We start from the raw sequence: 15,927 nt of genomic DNA on the forward strand, positions 1-15,927 counted from the left end.
TGTTGGTTATTTTGATGTCATCTTTAGAAAAATGTCTATTTAGTTCTTCTGCCTGTTTCTTTTTTCTTTTGAGGAAGATTAGCCCTGAGCTAACATTTGCCACCAATCCTCCTCTTTTTGCTGAGTAAGATTGGCCCTGAGCTAACATCTGTGCCCATTTTCCTCTATTTTATGTATGGGATGCCTGCCACAGCATGGCTTGATAAGCGGTGCATAGGTCCACGCTGGAAATCTGACTTGTTGAACCCCGGTCCACTGAAGCAGAGCATGTGAACTTAACTGCTACACTACTGGGACAGTCCCTCTTCTGCCAATTTTTTAATCAAACTCTTTTTTTTGTTATTAAATTGTATGAGTTCTTTTTATATTTTGAATATTAACCCTTTATCCGATTTATGATTTGCAAAAGTTTTCTCCCATTCTGTAGGTTGTCTTTTCATTCTTTTAATTGTTTATTTTGCTATACAGAAGCTTTTGATTTTGGTGAAGTCCCATTTGTTGATTTTCACTGTTATCGTTTGTGGTTGTGATGTCATGTCCAAAAAATCATTGTCAAGACCAATATCAATGAGCTTCTTCCCTATATTTTCTTCTAGAATCTATGGTATCAGTTCTTATGTCTAAGTCTTTGATCTATTTTGAGTTAATTTTTGTGAGTGGTGCCAGATATGGGTCCAATTTCATTGTTCTGCATGTGTTTCTCCAGTTTCCCCAGCACCATTTATTGAAGAGACTATCATTTCCCCTTTGGGTGTTCTTTGCTCCCTTGTCAAATCTTAGTGGACTGTATATGCCAGGATTTAATTCTGGTCTCCCTATTCTGTTCCATTGGTCTATATGTCTATTTTTATGCCAGTACCACAGTGTTTTTATCACTATGGCTTTGTAGTATAGTTTGAAACAAGGAAGTGTGATACCTCCAGTCTTGTTCTTTTTTCTCAGGATTCCTTTGGCTATTTGGAATCTTTTGCAGTTCCAAACAAATTTTAAGATTGTTTCTTTTATTTCTGTGAAGGATGCCTTTGGTATTTTGATGGGGATTGTGTTAAATCTAGAGATGGCTTTGGGTAGTATTGCCATTTTAATTATATTAATTCTTCCAATCCATGAACACAGGATATAAAAATATGGAACGCTTCACAAGTTTGGGTGTCATCCTTGTGCAGGGGCCATGCTAATGTCTCTGTATCATTCCAATTTTAGTGTATGTACTGCTGAAGAGAGCACTTGGGATCTTTTATCAGGGCAGACTTCTGACAGCATGCCCAGTAATGGGCACCCTAAAACTCAGTGCTGTCATTCGTCTGTAAGAAACCCATCCAAAATTGACAGACCCAGTGGACAAGGTCCAATGCCAAGGTGCTAGGTTCTGCACGTGGAATGTAGGCTGGATCTTACCTTTGCGTACTCATCTTGCCAGGTAGTTTTGTAGAGTGCACAACCTACAAAACCCAATGTATAGTCCCTGCTAATTCTTCTATTTTTCTTTAATTCAATGCCAAATAGAAGGGATAGGCAACATAATTTCACAGAATGGGATATAGACACTTTCATTTTGGTTTTCTCCCAGAATCTTCCCTTGTTTAAATCTCATGCCTGGTTTGCAAAAAAGAAAAATAATTCATAGGAATGTTATATCCTTTGTTGTAATCTCCACATCTTCAAAATCAGTATAAATAAGCTGTTATGAGAGAGGACAAGTGGGAGCTTTAAGACAGAAGTATTTAGGTTCTTTTACATTTCTTATATACCGACTTTATAACAGTTACTATGTTGATTGGAATTGTGTGTATATTTTTCTGCTTACTCCCAAAACACACTCCTTAAAGGCAAGGAGAATGCATTTCATATTTGAATTCTAAGCACAGAGCACAGTGCCTGACATATATTTGTCATTTAACGAATGCATGATACTTCTTAGTTTTCCCTGTTTTACTTCCTTAAGGAATATTAGAGGAAAGGATCTGAGATATAAATTTCAAAATAACATGTGGATTCTTTCTAATGAGAGAAGCAGAAGAGCTGTTTCCTAAACTCCTCCATTTCTTTTCAAGACTGCTAAAGTTGGGTAGCACACTTTTATAAAGACTACACCTTACAATACTATTGTAACTAAGATTTAAATTTTTAATGCCAAGGGTTTATTTTTTACTTTTTTTTTCTATTTTACTCCTGGACTCTGGGCAAGAAAATTATGTCAAGTCCTGTGTCAATCATTACTGATAATATGATATTAAGTGGCTACTTAATGACTCTAAACTCAGAGTTCTATTTCTTTACGTTAGAAATATAGGAGAACGTATTTTCACTTAGAATTGGGTTACATTTGTTGAACTTCTTCACAAATGCAGCACACAATTATTATTGCTGTACTAGTATTCATTGAATACCCACTGGTAACATAGCTCTCTGATAAAATATAAGAACTTGACAAGTTGTGGCTTGGCTTTGAAATAGAAAAATGGATTTGAAGTTGCCTACAATAGGATTAAACACTGGAAGAAACAACAGACTGTATTCAAAGCATGATTGTATTCAGCCCATGATTCAACACACCTTGGAGTTCAGCCAGCGTTATAGTTAACGTGGATGGGATGGATGTGGTGCTCAATTTGTTTTCCTTTTGATCTCATTAGAAGGGTTCTCATGTGAAGGACTTTACAGATTTTTACTTTTAAACTATAGTATAGCAAAAGGACTCTTTAAAACATTTAAACTTGATTTTATTCTACCCCAGAAGTACCAGGATCTCAAGGCAACAATTTGTAGTTCTCTAATAAGATAAAACTCTCTCCTCCTCTTCTATACGGGTTTAGTGCCTGCAGTAGGAAGACAACTTTTGTAGCAGTACTACTGGAGGCTGCCATGTTAAAATCCTTTCCATTTGCAGGAAAACTCCATTGTTGCTGATAAGGAATCAAGTGGAAAATTAGAGCCTGGGATATGAAAATCTCTCTGATGATTGTTTAGCACAAAGGAACATTTTTGTTTTGGGACTGAAATAAATCCCTATATCTATTTTTAAGAAATGCTTATAGTGTAAATATGTCATTCATGATTCTTCAAACATGAGCTTTGCAAAATGAGCTTGGAAATGGCCTATATTTAAATCTAAAAAAACCTCATGACAAAATGATACTAACTATAGAGCTTACAATGTTTTTTGTCATTTAGAGAGAAAAATATAAAGTCTCTGATTTCCTGTGGTAATTAGTGCCTCTTTTATGGAAGCATAAAATGCTCTAATGGTAATGTTGTGGGAAGTCATTTGGTTTTTATCAACTGCTGAAATTACTTTGGATGTTGTCACTAAAAATAGTGAGATATATAGGTGTGACAGGCGTTCAGGGTGCAGCAGCTCTCACATGCCTGCCGGAACCCGATTTTCTTTTGAGGCTCATTTAAAGGGCTTGTAGTTTCCTCCCTCACACTATGGGAAGGTCATTAACTGATGCTTCTTCAATTTCTTTTGTGGAGGTGACAAAGGGAGCGTGTCTGAAAGAAAGGAGGTCAGAGTGGAAGAATGAGAGAGGAAGCAGGAATTAGGGAGACACTTGAATTTTTTTGTTTGTTTATTTTAACCTCTTAACAAAGATTAATCTAGCAAGTTTCCAAAACATGATGACTAAATTTATCCTTTTAAGCTTTATAAAAGCAAGAGGATCTTTCAATATTTCTGTGTAATTGGGAATAAGACCAATGCGAGAAAAGAGAAAACAATTAACAGAGCAAGATAAAAGACAAGATGAGAGGAGAGAGAGAGAAATGAGAGAGTGAAAAGTCTTTTCCAAGCTTCTGTATTGTAAGAGATGGTGAGGGTCTCTCTGCTCTTTTTCAGCTCAGTAAATCTGTTAACATCTTTTCTTTTGCTATCACCAATCTTTTTTTTGTCTCTCTCTACTCATTCCTGTCTTATCATTTTCCTTTCTAAATGTTCATCTTTATGAAAGCCCTCATGTTACACTTACAATTATTTTCCTAATACTGACTGCTAGAAGCTTTCCCTTTATTCCTATTTCCATTGGATGGTTAAGGCTAATGAACCTGTGAACATCATAAGCTTTCTAATTCTGGCTGTGGCGGCCCTCCACTGAGGAAAGGGGTTTCCTAAAGTTCTTGTCTGTGAGAAAATATTGGAGTGGGGCTAAGTGTACTTGGGTCACATAATGATGGCCAGTTAGTTAATCTGTTTTTGAGAACACGTTATGTTTTAAAACTTTGTTAATCCCATGATTATTCAGTTGGTGACAGGTAGAGAAAGTAGTCCTAATTTTGGAATAAAAGTCTGAGATTGCTTGTAATTAGTAGTCATGAGAGAAAGTTTGTAGGAATATGCATGGATTAAAAGGATAACATATTTTATTCATTGAGTGAAGATAATTGTAATTGTTCAGTTGACCATTTTCACTTTCTGGGCAGACAGGATGACAACATTCACAAGCCTAATTCAGAGTTAGTGTGTGACCATGAGGCAGTGTTCTGGCAAAAGGGAATGTGAGAGGAAACAATATGTCACCTCCAGTCTGAGGCATTTAAGAGTTAGTGTGTTTCTTCTTCTCATCCATCTCTTTCTTACCCTGGCTTGGCAATCCTAGAAACCGCTGAAGGCAGACATGAGGAAATGAAAGGAAATACCTGCCTAGCTGCATTGAATTTTTCATAAATAAGAAATAGATTTTTATAGTACTAAATCCCTGATATTTCAGGATTTATTTGTTACTGCAGCAGAACCTAGTTGATCCTGACAACTACATTTAGTACAGTATCCTGGTACACACTGTCCATTAAATAATTGTCCTTATTATTATGATAATATTCTGTGGGCCTGTTGGGACATGAAATAGAGTTATACTTTATCGATAATAATCTTTATGAAAATGAAATTAAGATATATTAGGCAAATATGAGGGAATATACATTATAAATTTATTGAGTTCTTTTGGTTCACTCCATGTATGTTTTAGGATGAGAGCAGTAGAATTATTTTCATTTAGGTATACTGTGTCTATTTATACAATCTCTTACATAAGCAGCAATGTCTTTAGTCTAATTTTCAGAGCTATGACTTAAAGAGTTAAGAAAATGGAAAAAATTTTAGAAGATAGAAAAAGGGAGAGAAGTGGAAAAAAGAAGTAAGAAATACAAGAAAGAGAAGAAGAAAGAAAAAAATTGTCTGTGGAGTTATTTCATACTATCAACTCCATCAATAGACTACTATAGTACTAGGGTGTGTTTTCCAGACTACTAAATGGGGGAGCCAAAATCACTGAAATCACTGAGTGTATTAAATGACTCATAATAAAGAAGCTGAGTAGTGAATGAAGCACTCTAAGTGTCAAAGTTGTGGTCATCAGTCATGGTTTGACCACTTATATTTCTGAAAGTTTTAGGAGAAGATCCAGGAAATGTGACTGCACACAGATAGGTCTTATAATTAAAGAGAGTATTTGGCAGTTAACAAGTCAACTTACATTTGTCAGTAAGTCTAACTTCAGTTTTCTTAGGTGAACTTCGAAAGCACACATTACACAGTTGTTATGATCGCAACACTCCAATTGTACACTTTGTTGAGAGCTGTGCATGTATTTGACATCCTCAAATTATACTCCTGTTAGAAAAATGCAGCGATGTGCTTTAGCAGTGAATGTAAACTCTAGTTTCTCTTAAAATGCTCATGATTAGCTTGACATCTGGAAAATTGCTCCTTAACGTGAATGGAATAGTTTCATATCCTTTTATAGAAGATACCTATTTAGATCTTTTTGAAACTTTTTAATTTATTATGCTTCTTCATCTTGGCAGAAAAATGGTTCTCTCTATGAAGAAAAGTTAAAAGGAATTCACATATCCATTAGTCAGGTTTTGCTGTGGCAACAAATTTTTCTTGCCTGTGGATTGAATAATCTATCTATGGCTTGGCTGAGATTGGCTAGGGTTGGATTCAAGGTTGCTCCACATATCTCTCATTATGAAACTGATGTGGAAGAAATAACAGTCATTGGGGCAAGCTCTTTTCATGATGGAAAGCAGGAAGGCAGGCAAGAGGAGCAAATGGAAATATGTGATGCCTTTCAGAGTCTTTGCTTGATGTTGCATGATTTCGTATCTGCCCATATTACTTTGGTCAAAGCAAGTCACGTGGGCAACACCAAAGTCAAGGTGGGTAGAGATGGATAGTCCTACTCTAGTAGGAGGTCTCGCAGAGTCTGTGACCTACAATTCTATTATTAGGAAAAAACAGAATAGCAGTGAACAGAATCCATTCAATCACACTAGCTAACACCAAATATAATTGTGAACTCTGATGGATTAAAGACTTAAATATAAAAGGTAAAAAATATAAAGTTAATAGACGAAAATCTAGGAGACTATCAAGCATAGTAGGAAGAACTTAAACAAAAGTATAACAAATCAAATGAAAGAAAATTAATAAATCTGTTTACATCAAGATAGATTTCTTTTTAATGAAAGGCACTATGTACACAGTTAATAAACAGATAAAAGATTGGGGAAAGTTATTCATAACATCTAAAATCAACTAAGAATCAATACCTGAAATGTGAGGAATTCTTTGAAAAGAACAGTTTTAATATAAATATGTGTGAAAGATATGAGAAGGCATTTTCAAAACATTAAAGCCAAAAAGCTACCAAGCACACATAAAGGGAAGTCACAGAATCATTAGCAATCATAAATATGTAAACTAAAATAAGATACTGCTTTACAGCCACTGTGCTGGCTAATATTAGAGTGCTAAATAATACTAATAATGCAGCAGTGCAATAGGAACCTTCATGCACATCTAATGGCAAATAGGTTGTTGTGGACATGTGGGAAGTAATCCAGGACCAGTGAGTCAGTTTATGTATACACATACCCTATGATACAGCAGTTCTTTTACTGGGTATAATCCAGAGCTATCCTCACATAAAGTCATAAAGAGACGTATGAAAGGGTTTTCTTTCAGAAATATCGTGTTTGTTCTTTCTGGAAGACTTAGTTGAGGACTAAGGTGAGGTAAGCAAGGCAGATCCGGTGCAAAATTTAAGGAGGCCCTGACTATAGGGGTCGTGTAAAACATCAGCACAGGAGAGTGCACTCACCCAAGAGTGAGGGCCTCCTTAAGTTTTGTACCCTAGCTGCCTCACTGTCTCACCCTAACTGCAGCACAGGCCGTAAACTGGAGTCAAATTAGGTGTCTATCCCTTGCAGAGAGGGTGGATGACATGAAGTAAATGCGCAGGTTGGAGAATTACACATCATTTAGAATCATTATATCTCTATATATTAGAGATAAATATAGCTATAGGAGTGAGTTTTAAGTTGTCTAATTAAAAAACCCAGGAAACATCATTGTCTGCTGTTCATTTTGAAAATGAACATATAAAATGGTATTTTATTTAAGAAGCAAATATTAACTAAAACAAAGACAAAATAAATATATTTTAATGGATAAACTAAGAGGAAAATTAAAACTAATAATATAGCCTATTTAAAAATATTCGTGGTGTAATTTCCTTAAAATTGATAAAGCTAAAACATATATTTTTTATAATCATAAAATCAAAATCATTTTATATATCAGAAGTTTTTAAATACGTGGGGAAAATGTTTATATTATTCAATAAAATGCTAGCATATACTTTTTGATGCTCCCCCAAATAACTGACATATCTACTTCTCAAGCCAATTTAAGACATTGTGAAACTGACTTTGACGTGAGGGCTCACTGTGATATATTTCATCCAAAGACTTTGCTGAGCTTTTGGTATATACTCTGTATTTCTAAAAATTATGAATAGATTCAAATACAAAAATAATATTGTCACAAATTTGAGAAAAAAATGTAGATGGTTTGGAGACCTTTTAGCAGAGTGAAGAGTTGAAGTTCAACGTTGTGGTCCATTTTAAATCAGACTTTTTCCTAGGTTAATCAACTTTTACTGTCATACCCTCGTTGAGAACAGTAACTGAAGATGGCAGAGAACTGCCAGATATCCACAAAGGGCTACTGGATATTTGGAAGAGATCCCTGGTGGTCTCCAAGCAGAAAATCTGGTCTATCATCTGCTACAGACCAGCTTTCTGACTCTGTCTCTTTCTTTCCTCAGTATTTTCACATTCTTCAATGTCTTCATTTACAAAATATAACTGTTAATTAAGTGTGTCCTATATCTCTGAGGAAGGTGTTGGGAGAAGGGGAATTGATCAACTGACTTGAAAGCACTTTAAAAAAATAATGTTTATATTCCTACATTTAATGATAGCGTTGTAATGCTTATTTTGGAATATGTTTTAAAACAGAACAGCAAAATAAAGTCATAATCTAAATTTCCTTGCATAAGAGGTAGTAACTGTCAACATGAGTTTGTTTTTCAGTCCTGTTTAATTTGGAAACTGGCCTACTTGAATACCCTTTAGCAGAACCCCTACTTACCCAGCAATAAAGAAGGGCATAATGTCAGATTTTAAACTACTTTGTTTTCCAAGTAGTACAGCAAATAGTTACCTCCTTCTCTATGTGCTTTTAATTATAGAAAATGATGGTCAATGGTATAGTCCTGCCAAAGTTGTATACGTACAGTGAACAAGATTTATAGACATCAGGTAACATTGTGTGCACAGATTTGCGTGTTCATTCAATTACTATCCTGATGTCTGTAGTCTAATTTGGGACAAATGGAGTAGATTTCATGCCAGTCTTGTGCTGGGGAAGCCACAGGGCTGGTACAATGCTTCTTCCTGGGGATGCTACAGAGTAGGTTACCCACGCAGCCTGGACACAAGGAACTCTCTTACCTTGTAATTCTCCCCTTCAGTAGGCACACAACTCATAAATGTGAGAGAAAGAAATATCAAGGATTACATAGGAAGGCTAGTCTGTCCTCTCCCGCAAACACTGCTACCACCACTATAACTGCTACTGTTACTACTACTATTTATTAAATATTATTTTTTAAAAGACTTATGTGGGTAATATTATATGTATAAAGATTATGTGGATTATAATATTAGTGCTATTTTACAGATGAGAAAAATTTAGTTTAAATTTAATTTGGAGAGGTGAGGTGATTTATTCAATATCAGACCTTCAGGGTTAAAGAGAAGCATTCTGACTTAAGAATCCACAAGCTTGGAAAATTATAAAGAGGAGGCTATTAGCACTTTAAAATTTTTAATTAAAGCTTTTTTGATTTTACCAAGAATTACATAGTTGTTTCATAATACTGTTCTTGATATAAACCCAGATACTAGAAACCACCATGCATCACTTCCATGTATATACTAGACCCATTTTCCATTAAATTAAAGTTGTACCACAACTCATGATTTATATTTCAGTTGGTGATGCTTTTCACAAACGAAGTGATTTCTAACTGAAAGCTACAATTTGATCATTTTTAAGAGGCTTAGTCTTATGACTTATTAACTTAGATGGCACTGCTACTACTTATGTCACAGTAGATAATCATGTGTATTATATTCCAACACTAAGAAAATGTGGCTGAATTAACCCTATAAGGAACCAATACTTTATTTAAAGTTATTGGAGGATAATGTGTTGCTTTTCTCTATTAGGTGAAAATTCAAAATTATTATTTAAATGCACTCATTTGCAAATTAAAGTTAATTAACTGCATTCATTAAAGCTACACTTACCTACAATGATTCTGACTTGATTATGAATATTATGATTGAGTTACAGTTATTCAAATGCCATTTAAATTTACCTTCATATGTTACTTCAATCATAACCTCAATAATCATGATAAAGTTACACAAAATGTATTGTCTTAGAAAAATATAATCATGTCATGTATATATGGATATTTGTATGTATTTAAACATTGTCTATGATTAAAACTTAATAATTTCTCTAATAACAACTAACTGCTACTACTAATATCTTCAAAAAGAGTGATGACCACTTGAGTTTCATGGTGGTCATAAGTATTCTCTGTATGATGTTATCTAAAATAATACAAGGCTATGTGTGCCATCTGTGGTCTGTACCAGGTTCAGTGGTAAGCACCTTGTTTGCATTATGTCTTTTAATCTTCCCAAGAGCTCCATGAATCTGAAAATTTTTTAATGAGAATTTCTGTGGGCAAGTTGCATTCTAGACACTGGGGATGCAGCAATGAACCAACAATCAAAAATCACTACCCTAGGGCTCACATTCTGGTAGAGCTAGACATTCTACCAGAGCTAGTTAGAGCCCTAGTAGAGTTCACATTCTAGTTGGGGAAAAAGACAAAAAGTCAGTAAAATAGAAATAAAACAAAAATATAATATTAATATTTGTTTTAAACAGAAAAAGAATGTAGGGAATTAGGAAAGGAAGTGCCATGGAGAGGGGGTAAAATTTTAGGAAAGGTTTAAGGAAGTTTTCATCAAAAAGGTACCATATGACCAAACACCTAAAGAAAATTAGAATAAAAGCCAAATATTTATCTGTAGGAAGAACATTTGCAATAAAGGGAGCAAATGCAAAGCCCCTGAAGTAGGACTTTGCCAGCAAAGAAGGAGCCCAGTGAGGGGAAGGGAGAGGGTGTGAGATGAGGTTAGAGAGGTCACTTGCTCCAAATCACATGACACAGGTGATAATTGCCAGAGGAAGAACTTAAACTATAAGACAAAATGACAAGCAGTCAAGCGGATCGATAAAGATAAATAGATGGATGGGTGAATGAATAGATAAATCAATGGTAGATAAGTAGATAGATAGGTAGAAAAATTGATTAATAAATAGATACCCAGTTATTTTATTATTCCTTCTAAGAACCTTGGTCAGTCCAGTTTGCTGACTAAAGCAGTAGATGCTTATTATCGGAGAAAGAAACTGAGTAACTCTGTGTATGGCTGCCCAATGTTACACCAAGTGTTAGCATCCGAGTCAGATGCAGAACTGAATGCACTAGATAATCTCTAGAATCTTTAGGAAAAAGGATAAGAAATTATATCCCTAAATTTGATACTTCCAAAACAAGGATAAATACTTTGTGGAACACTTTCACATTATACTCTAATTACCACAGCCTCCTTTAAAGCACATATGGGTTTAACGTTGATATTCTGGCATCCTCTTATTGTAGGTCTGATTCCTTCTTTTAGTTCAGCAATCTGAAGAATAGCTTGTTCTGTACCAGTACTGCTCACACTTCTGTCATTCACTTTCAGCCCAAGACCTTCAGGAACACACTGAATGTGAATGAGTTGGGTGCTCATTTACTGCAGTGAGCAAGAACATACACCACGCGGGAAGGTGGAATGTCTCATAAAAGGGTGTCGGAAAGAATCTGTTATGGGATTTGAGTTTTGGTTTGGTGATGTGGAGGAGGTTTAAGGAAGAGAGGGCTCTCTGGAATGGATGCTGTCAGAAAGCAGGAGCAATTCTGTGACTGGGGAAAGTAGCAGCCACTCGTTTAGTAAGGATAGTGTTCGTTTTCCTGTGGGTGGTACAGTGACCTTGTCTTTCTTTGTCCTTAGACAAAATTAGGAAGTAGACTTGCTTTTTCTCATGTAATCATGTCTCAGAGTAACCTTGCCTGAAGTCGGTATATTGTGAGATTGTTTATCAAATGGGAATATAAATGGCATAGATGTGAGTGTCAGACCAGCTTCTGAATGTCAGGGCCTGCTCTCTCTCTTTTGCTCCTCACGTTTCTCAGAACTTTCTAAGCAAGGAAAATCAGCCTACATATTACAGACATATATAATTTTGATAAACTATGTAAATCATATGCAAAATCTAAAAAATGTCCCACTCCATGAATGTACAGAAGGCATGAAGTTTATTCAGCATAACTGTTTTATTTAATGCAGTCCTAAATAATTTTTAACTTTGAATATATCATTTTAATAAGTTGCTATTTCTTCTAATGGCCAAGAAATAATTTCTAAAACTCAAATTTCTGGAAATAAATTTTAGAAATAATTTCTAGAAGTAAAAACTCTTTCACTTCTTGGAAATATATGCCATAAGAGTCTGTTCACAAACTAACACATTCAGTAAGATCAATATTTATGTATTTTTTAAAAAGACCTAACAGAATATCATTTTTTAGTGAATGCACTAGTTATCAATCATATGACATATTCTGTGCAATATAAAATATATTTCACACTGTTTACGTTTGATCATTTATGTCATTTGGCTCATATTCTTTGCAGCTCAATATCCTCAGAGACTTAAATAACTAAAACTTTTTCAACATCTCTTTATCAGAGGCAATGTTTTTCTTATTTTTCCTTATTTCCTCTTCTATCTTTTGCCACATTAGCTTTTTAAAAACAGGCTTTATTTTTTGCAATAGTTATAGGTTTTCAGAAATATTGAGAAAATCGTAAAGAGAGTTTCCATATACCCCACACCCAGTTTCCCCTATTAACATCTTACATTAGTATGGTACACTTGTTATACTTAATGATCAAAAATAATCCTTATTATAGATTAAAGGTGACAGTTTATTCATATTTTGTTATTTTTCATCTAGTGTCCTTTATCTGTTCCAGGACACCACGTAGAATACAATATTATATTTAGTCATCATGCCTCCTTAGGCTCCTCATGGCTGTGACATTTTCTCAGATTTTCCTTGTTTTTTGATGATGTTGACAGTTTTGAGGAGTGCTGGTCAGGTATTTTGAAGAACGCTGAGTTGTTGGAATTTTCTAATGTTTTCCTCATGATTTGATGGGTTGGGTTTTAGGGAGGAAAAGCACAGAGGTAAATTGACATTTTTATCACATCATAGCAAAGGTATGCATTATTAACGTGATTAATCACTGCTGACATTGACCGTAATCACCTGGCTAAGGTAGTATTTTTCAGGTTTCTCCACAGTAAAGTTACTCCCACCTGATTCTTTCCATACTCCATACTATCCTTTTTGGAAGAAAAGTCACCTGTACATCCCTGTCTCAGGAAATGAGAAGTTATGCTCTCGCTCCTGAGGGCAGAGTATCTATGTAAAACTATTTGGAATTCTTCTGCATAAATTGGTGTCTTCTCCCACTCTTATTATTCACTCATTTATTGATATCAGTATGAATTCATAACTACTTTATACTTAGGGTTATAATCTAATACTATTTTATTAGTTTTCTTGCTCAAATTCTTTCAGCTTTGGCCATTGGGAGCTCTTTCAGTTAGCTCCTGTGTTTCTTTAACATATCCCATCAATGTGTGTGTGTGTGTGTGTGTGTGTGTGTATGTTTTTTTTAATACATCCTTATTTTCTGGCAATACAAGATGCTCCAGGCTCATCTGTATATCTCCTACCCAGGCCTACGATCAGTCGTTTTCTCAAAAAGCTGTGATTCCTTTTCTTGGAAAAGGGTATTAGAAATCAAGGTCTGGGTGCTGGGCGTGCTCGTTGCTACTGGGTTATCATTGCTGCTAGACCCTCCCAGCTGAAAGAGCAAGGAAATATATGTCCCCATAGTAATCCATGTACAAGCACATATATAAAAATAGTTGTATATCTATCCATAAGTATCTTTTTTAAGGTACTTATGAGTTCATATTGATGTCTTCAACTCAAGTTTATTATGTCAATTATTCTAGACTATTCCCTTTGCTTATCCGTAAATTCCCACTCCAACAGTGGGAAACTTGGCTCCTATCAGCCACAATCCATTTAATTGCTTCCTTCCAGTATGCATGTATAGCAGTATCAGAATTTTAATTGTACTCCCATGGGACACAATTTTATGAATTCGAGTACAGTGTTCATATTCAGTTCCTCTTGCCTTTATCTTACAGAAGCCACTCATATCTAAAGTTACTAAGATCAGCACCTATACCCCAAATTATCTGCAGTTACGCTGTTTAATATGTGTCTAATACTGATAGATCCCTTTGTCACAGTCTGTATTCCATTTTCAGATCCTTTGTTTTCTTAAATATATTTTTTAAATTTGCATACATTAAGGTTTGGTTTTTATGTTTTAAAGTTCTAAGTATTTTAACAAATGCATAAGGTCATGTACTCACCATTACTGTATAGTACAGAATAGTTTCACCCCCTGAAAAAAGTCACCTATTCAACCCTTCCCTCTTGCCCCCAATCCCTGGCAAACTCTGAACATTTTACCATCTCTATAGTTTTTCTTTTCCAGAATTCCTATAATTAGAATCACACAGCTCATAGCCTTTTCAGGCTGAGATCTTACACTTCAAAATACATATTTAAGTTTCTATCATGTCCCTTCATGACTTGATAGCTCATTCCTTTTCATCACTGAATAGTATTCCATTGTATGGATGGTATGCCACAGTTTGTCTATTTGCCTAATAGAGTCTATCTTGCTTCCGGTCAAGACAATAATGAATAAGGCTGCTATAAGCCATCATGTGCAGGTTTTTGTGGGGACTTTGGTTTTCAAGTCAATATCACAAGAGTGTGATTGCTGGATTATATGGTAAGATAAGGTTTCAGTTTCTAAGAAACTGACAAACTATTTTCCAGAGAGGCTGTGCTATTTTGCATCCTCACTAGCCATGGATTCCTGTTTCACTACATCCTTGCCAGTATTTGGTATTGCCAATTTTTAAAATTTTTATCCATTCTAATAGGCGTGTAGTGCTCTCACTGTTGTTTTAATTTGCAATTCCCTGATGACAAATGATGTTAAGCAATTTGTCATATGTTTATTTCCCATCTATATATCTTCTTTGATGAGGTATCTTTTGAGGTGTCTTGACTGATTTTTAATTGTGTTGCTTGTTTTCTTACAGTTGAGTTTCAAGAATTTTTGTATATTTTGGGTAGAAATTCTTTATCAGATAGATGTTTTCCAAATATTTTCTGCAAGTCTGTGGCTTGTCTTTGATTCTCTTAACAGTGTCTTTTGCAGGGCAGAAGATTTTAAAGTTCGATTTTTCAATTTTTTTGTTCATGAATCATGTTTTTGGTGTTACTCACATTATCTTTTTTTAAATTGAGGTGTAATTGACATACAACATTGTATAACTTTCAGGCATATAACAATGATTTGATATTTGTATACGTTGTGAAATGATCACCACAGTAAGTCTGGTTAACATCTGTCACCTTATAGAATTTTTTTCTTCTGACGAGCACTTTTAAGATTTACTCTCTTAACAGTTTTCAAATATGCAATACAGTATTATTAACCACAGTCACCATTGCTGTACATTACATCCCCATGACTTATTTTATAACTGGAAGTTTGTTCCTTTTGACCCCTTTCACCTATTTTGCCCATCTCCCCACCCCACACTGCCTCAGGCAACCACCACTCTGTTCTTTATATCCATGAGCTCATTTTTTTTGTTGTTTCTTTTTTGATTTTGTTTTTTAGATTTTATGAGTACAGATATCTATGAGCTTGGTGTGTTTTTTTAGATTCCCCATGTAAGTGAGATCATACGGCATTTGTCTTTCTCTGTCAGATTTATTTCATTTAGCATAATGCTCTCAAGGTCCATCCATGTTGTCACAAATGGCAAGACTTCCTTCTTTTTTAATGGATGGATAATATTCCATTGTGTGTATACTACCTTTTCCTTATCCATGCATCTGTCAATGGACACTTATGTTGGTTCCATGTCTTGGATATCATAAATAATGCTGCAGTGAACGTGGGGTGCATATATCTTTTTGAGTTAGTGTTTTCATTTCCTTTGGATAAATACCCATAAATGGAATTGTTGGATCATATGGTAGTTCTATTTTTAACTTTTGAGGAATCTCTATACTGTTTTCCATAGTTTCTGCACTAATTTATGTTCCCTCCAATAGTACACAAGGGTTCCCTTTTCTCCACATCCTGGCTAACACTCGTTATTTCTTGTTTTATTAATAATAGGCATCTTAAAAGGTATGAGATGATATTTCATTGTGCTTTTTTTTGCATTTCCCTGATGATTAGTGAGGTTGATCATTTTTTCATGTACCT

The 15,927-nt window shown here is 34.9% G+C and overlaps 1 non-coding gene across 1 annotated transcript; it reads right to left on the reverse strand.

The window, feature by feature from the left end:
• Positions 1-1,121: 1,121 nt before the first annotated feature.
• On the reverse strand, positions 1,122-1,227 carry LOC111767971 (U6 spliceosomal RNA). Its single transcript, XR_002799933.1, has one exon. It is a non-coding gene; the product is annotated as a U6 spliceosomal RNA (small nuclear RNA).
• Positions 1,228-15,927: the final 14,700 nt, after the last annotated feature.

The sequence above is a fragment of the Equus caballus genome, chromosome 14 (assembly GCF_041296265.1).
Source record: "Equus caballus isolate H_3958 breed thoroughbred chromosome 14, TB-T2T, whole genome shotgun sequence".
Classification (NCBI taxonomy): domain Eukaryota; kingdom Metazoa; phylum Chordata; class Mammalia; order Perissodactyla; family Equidae; genus Equus; species Equus caballus.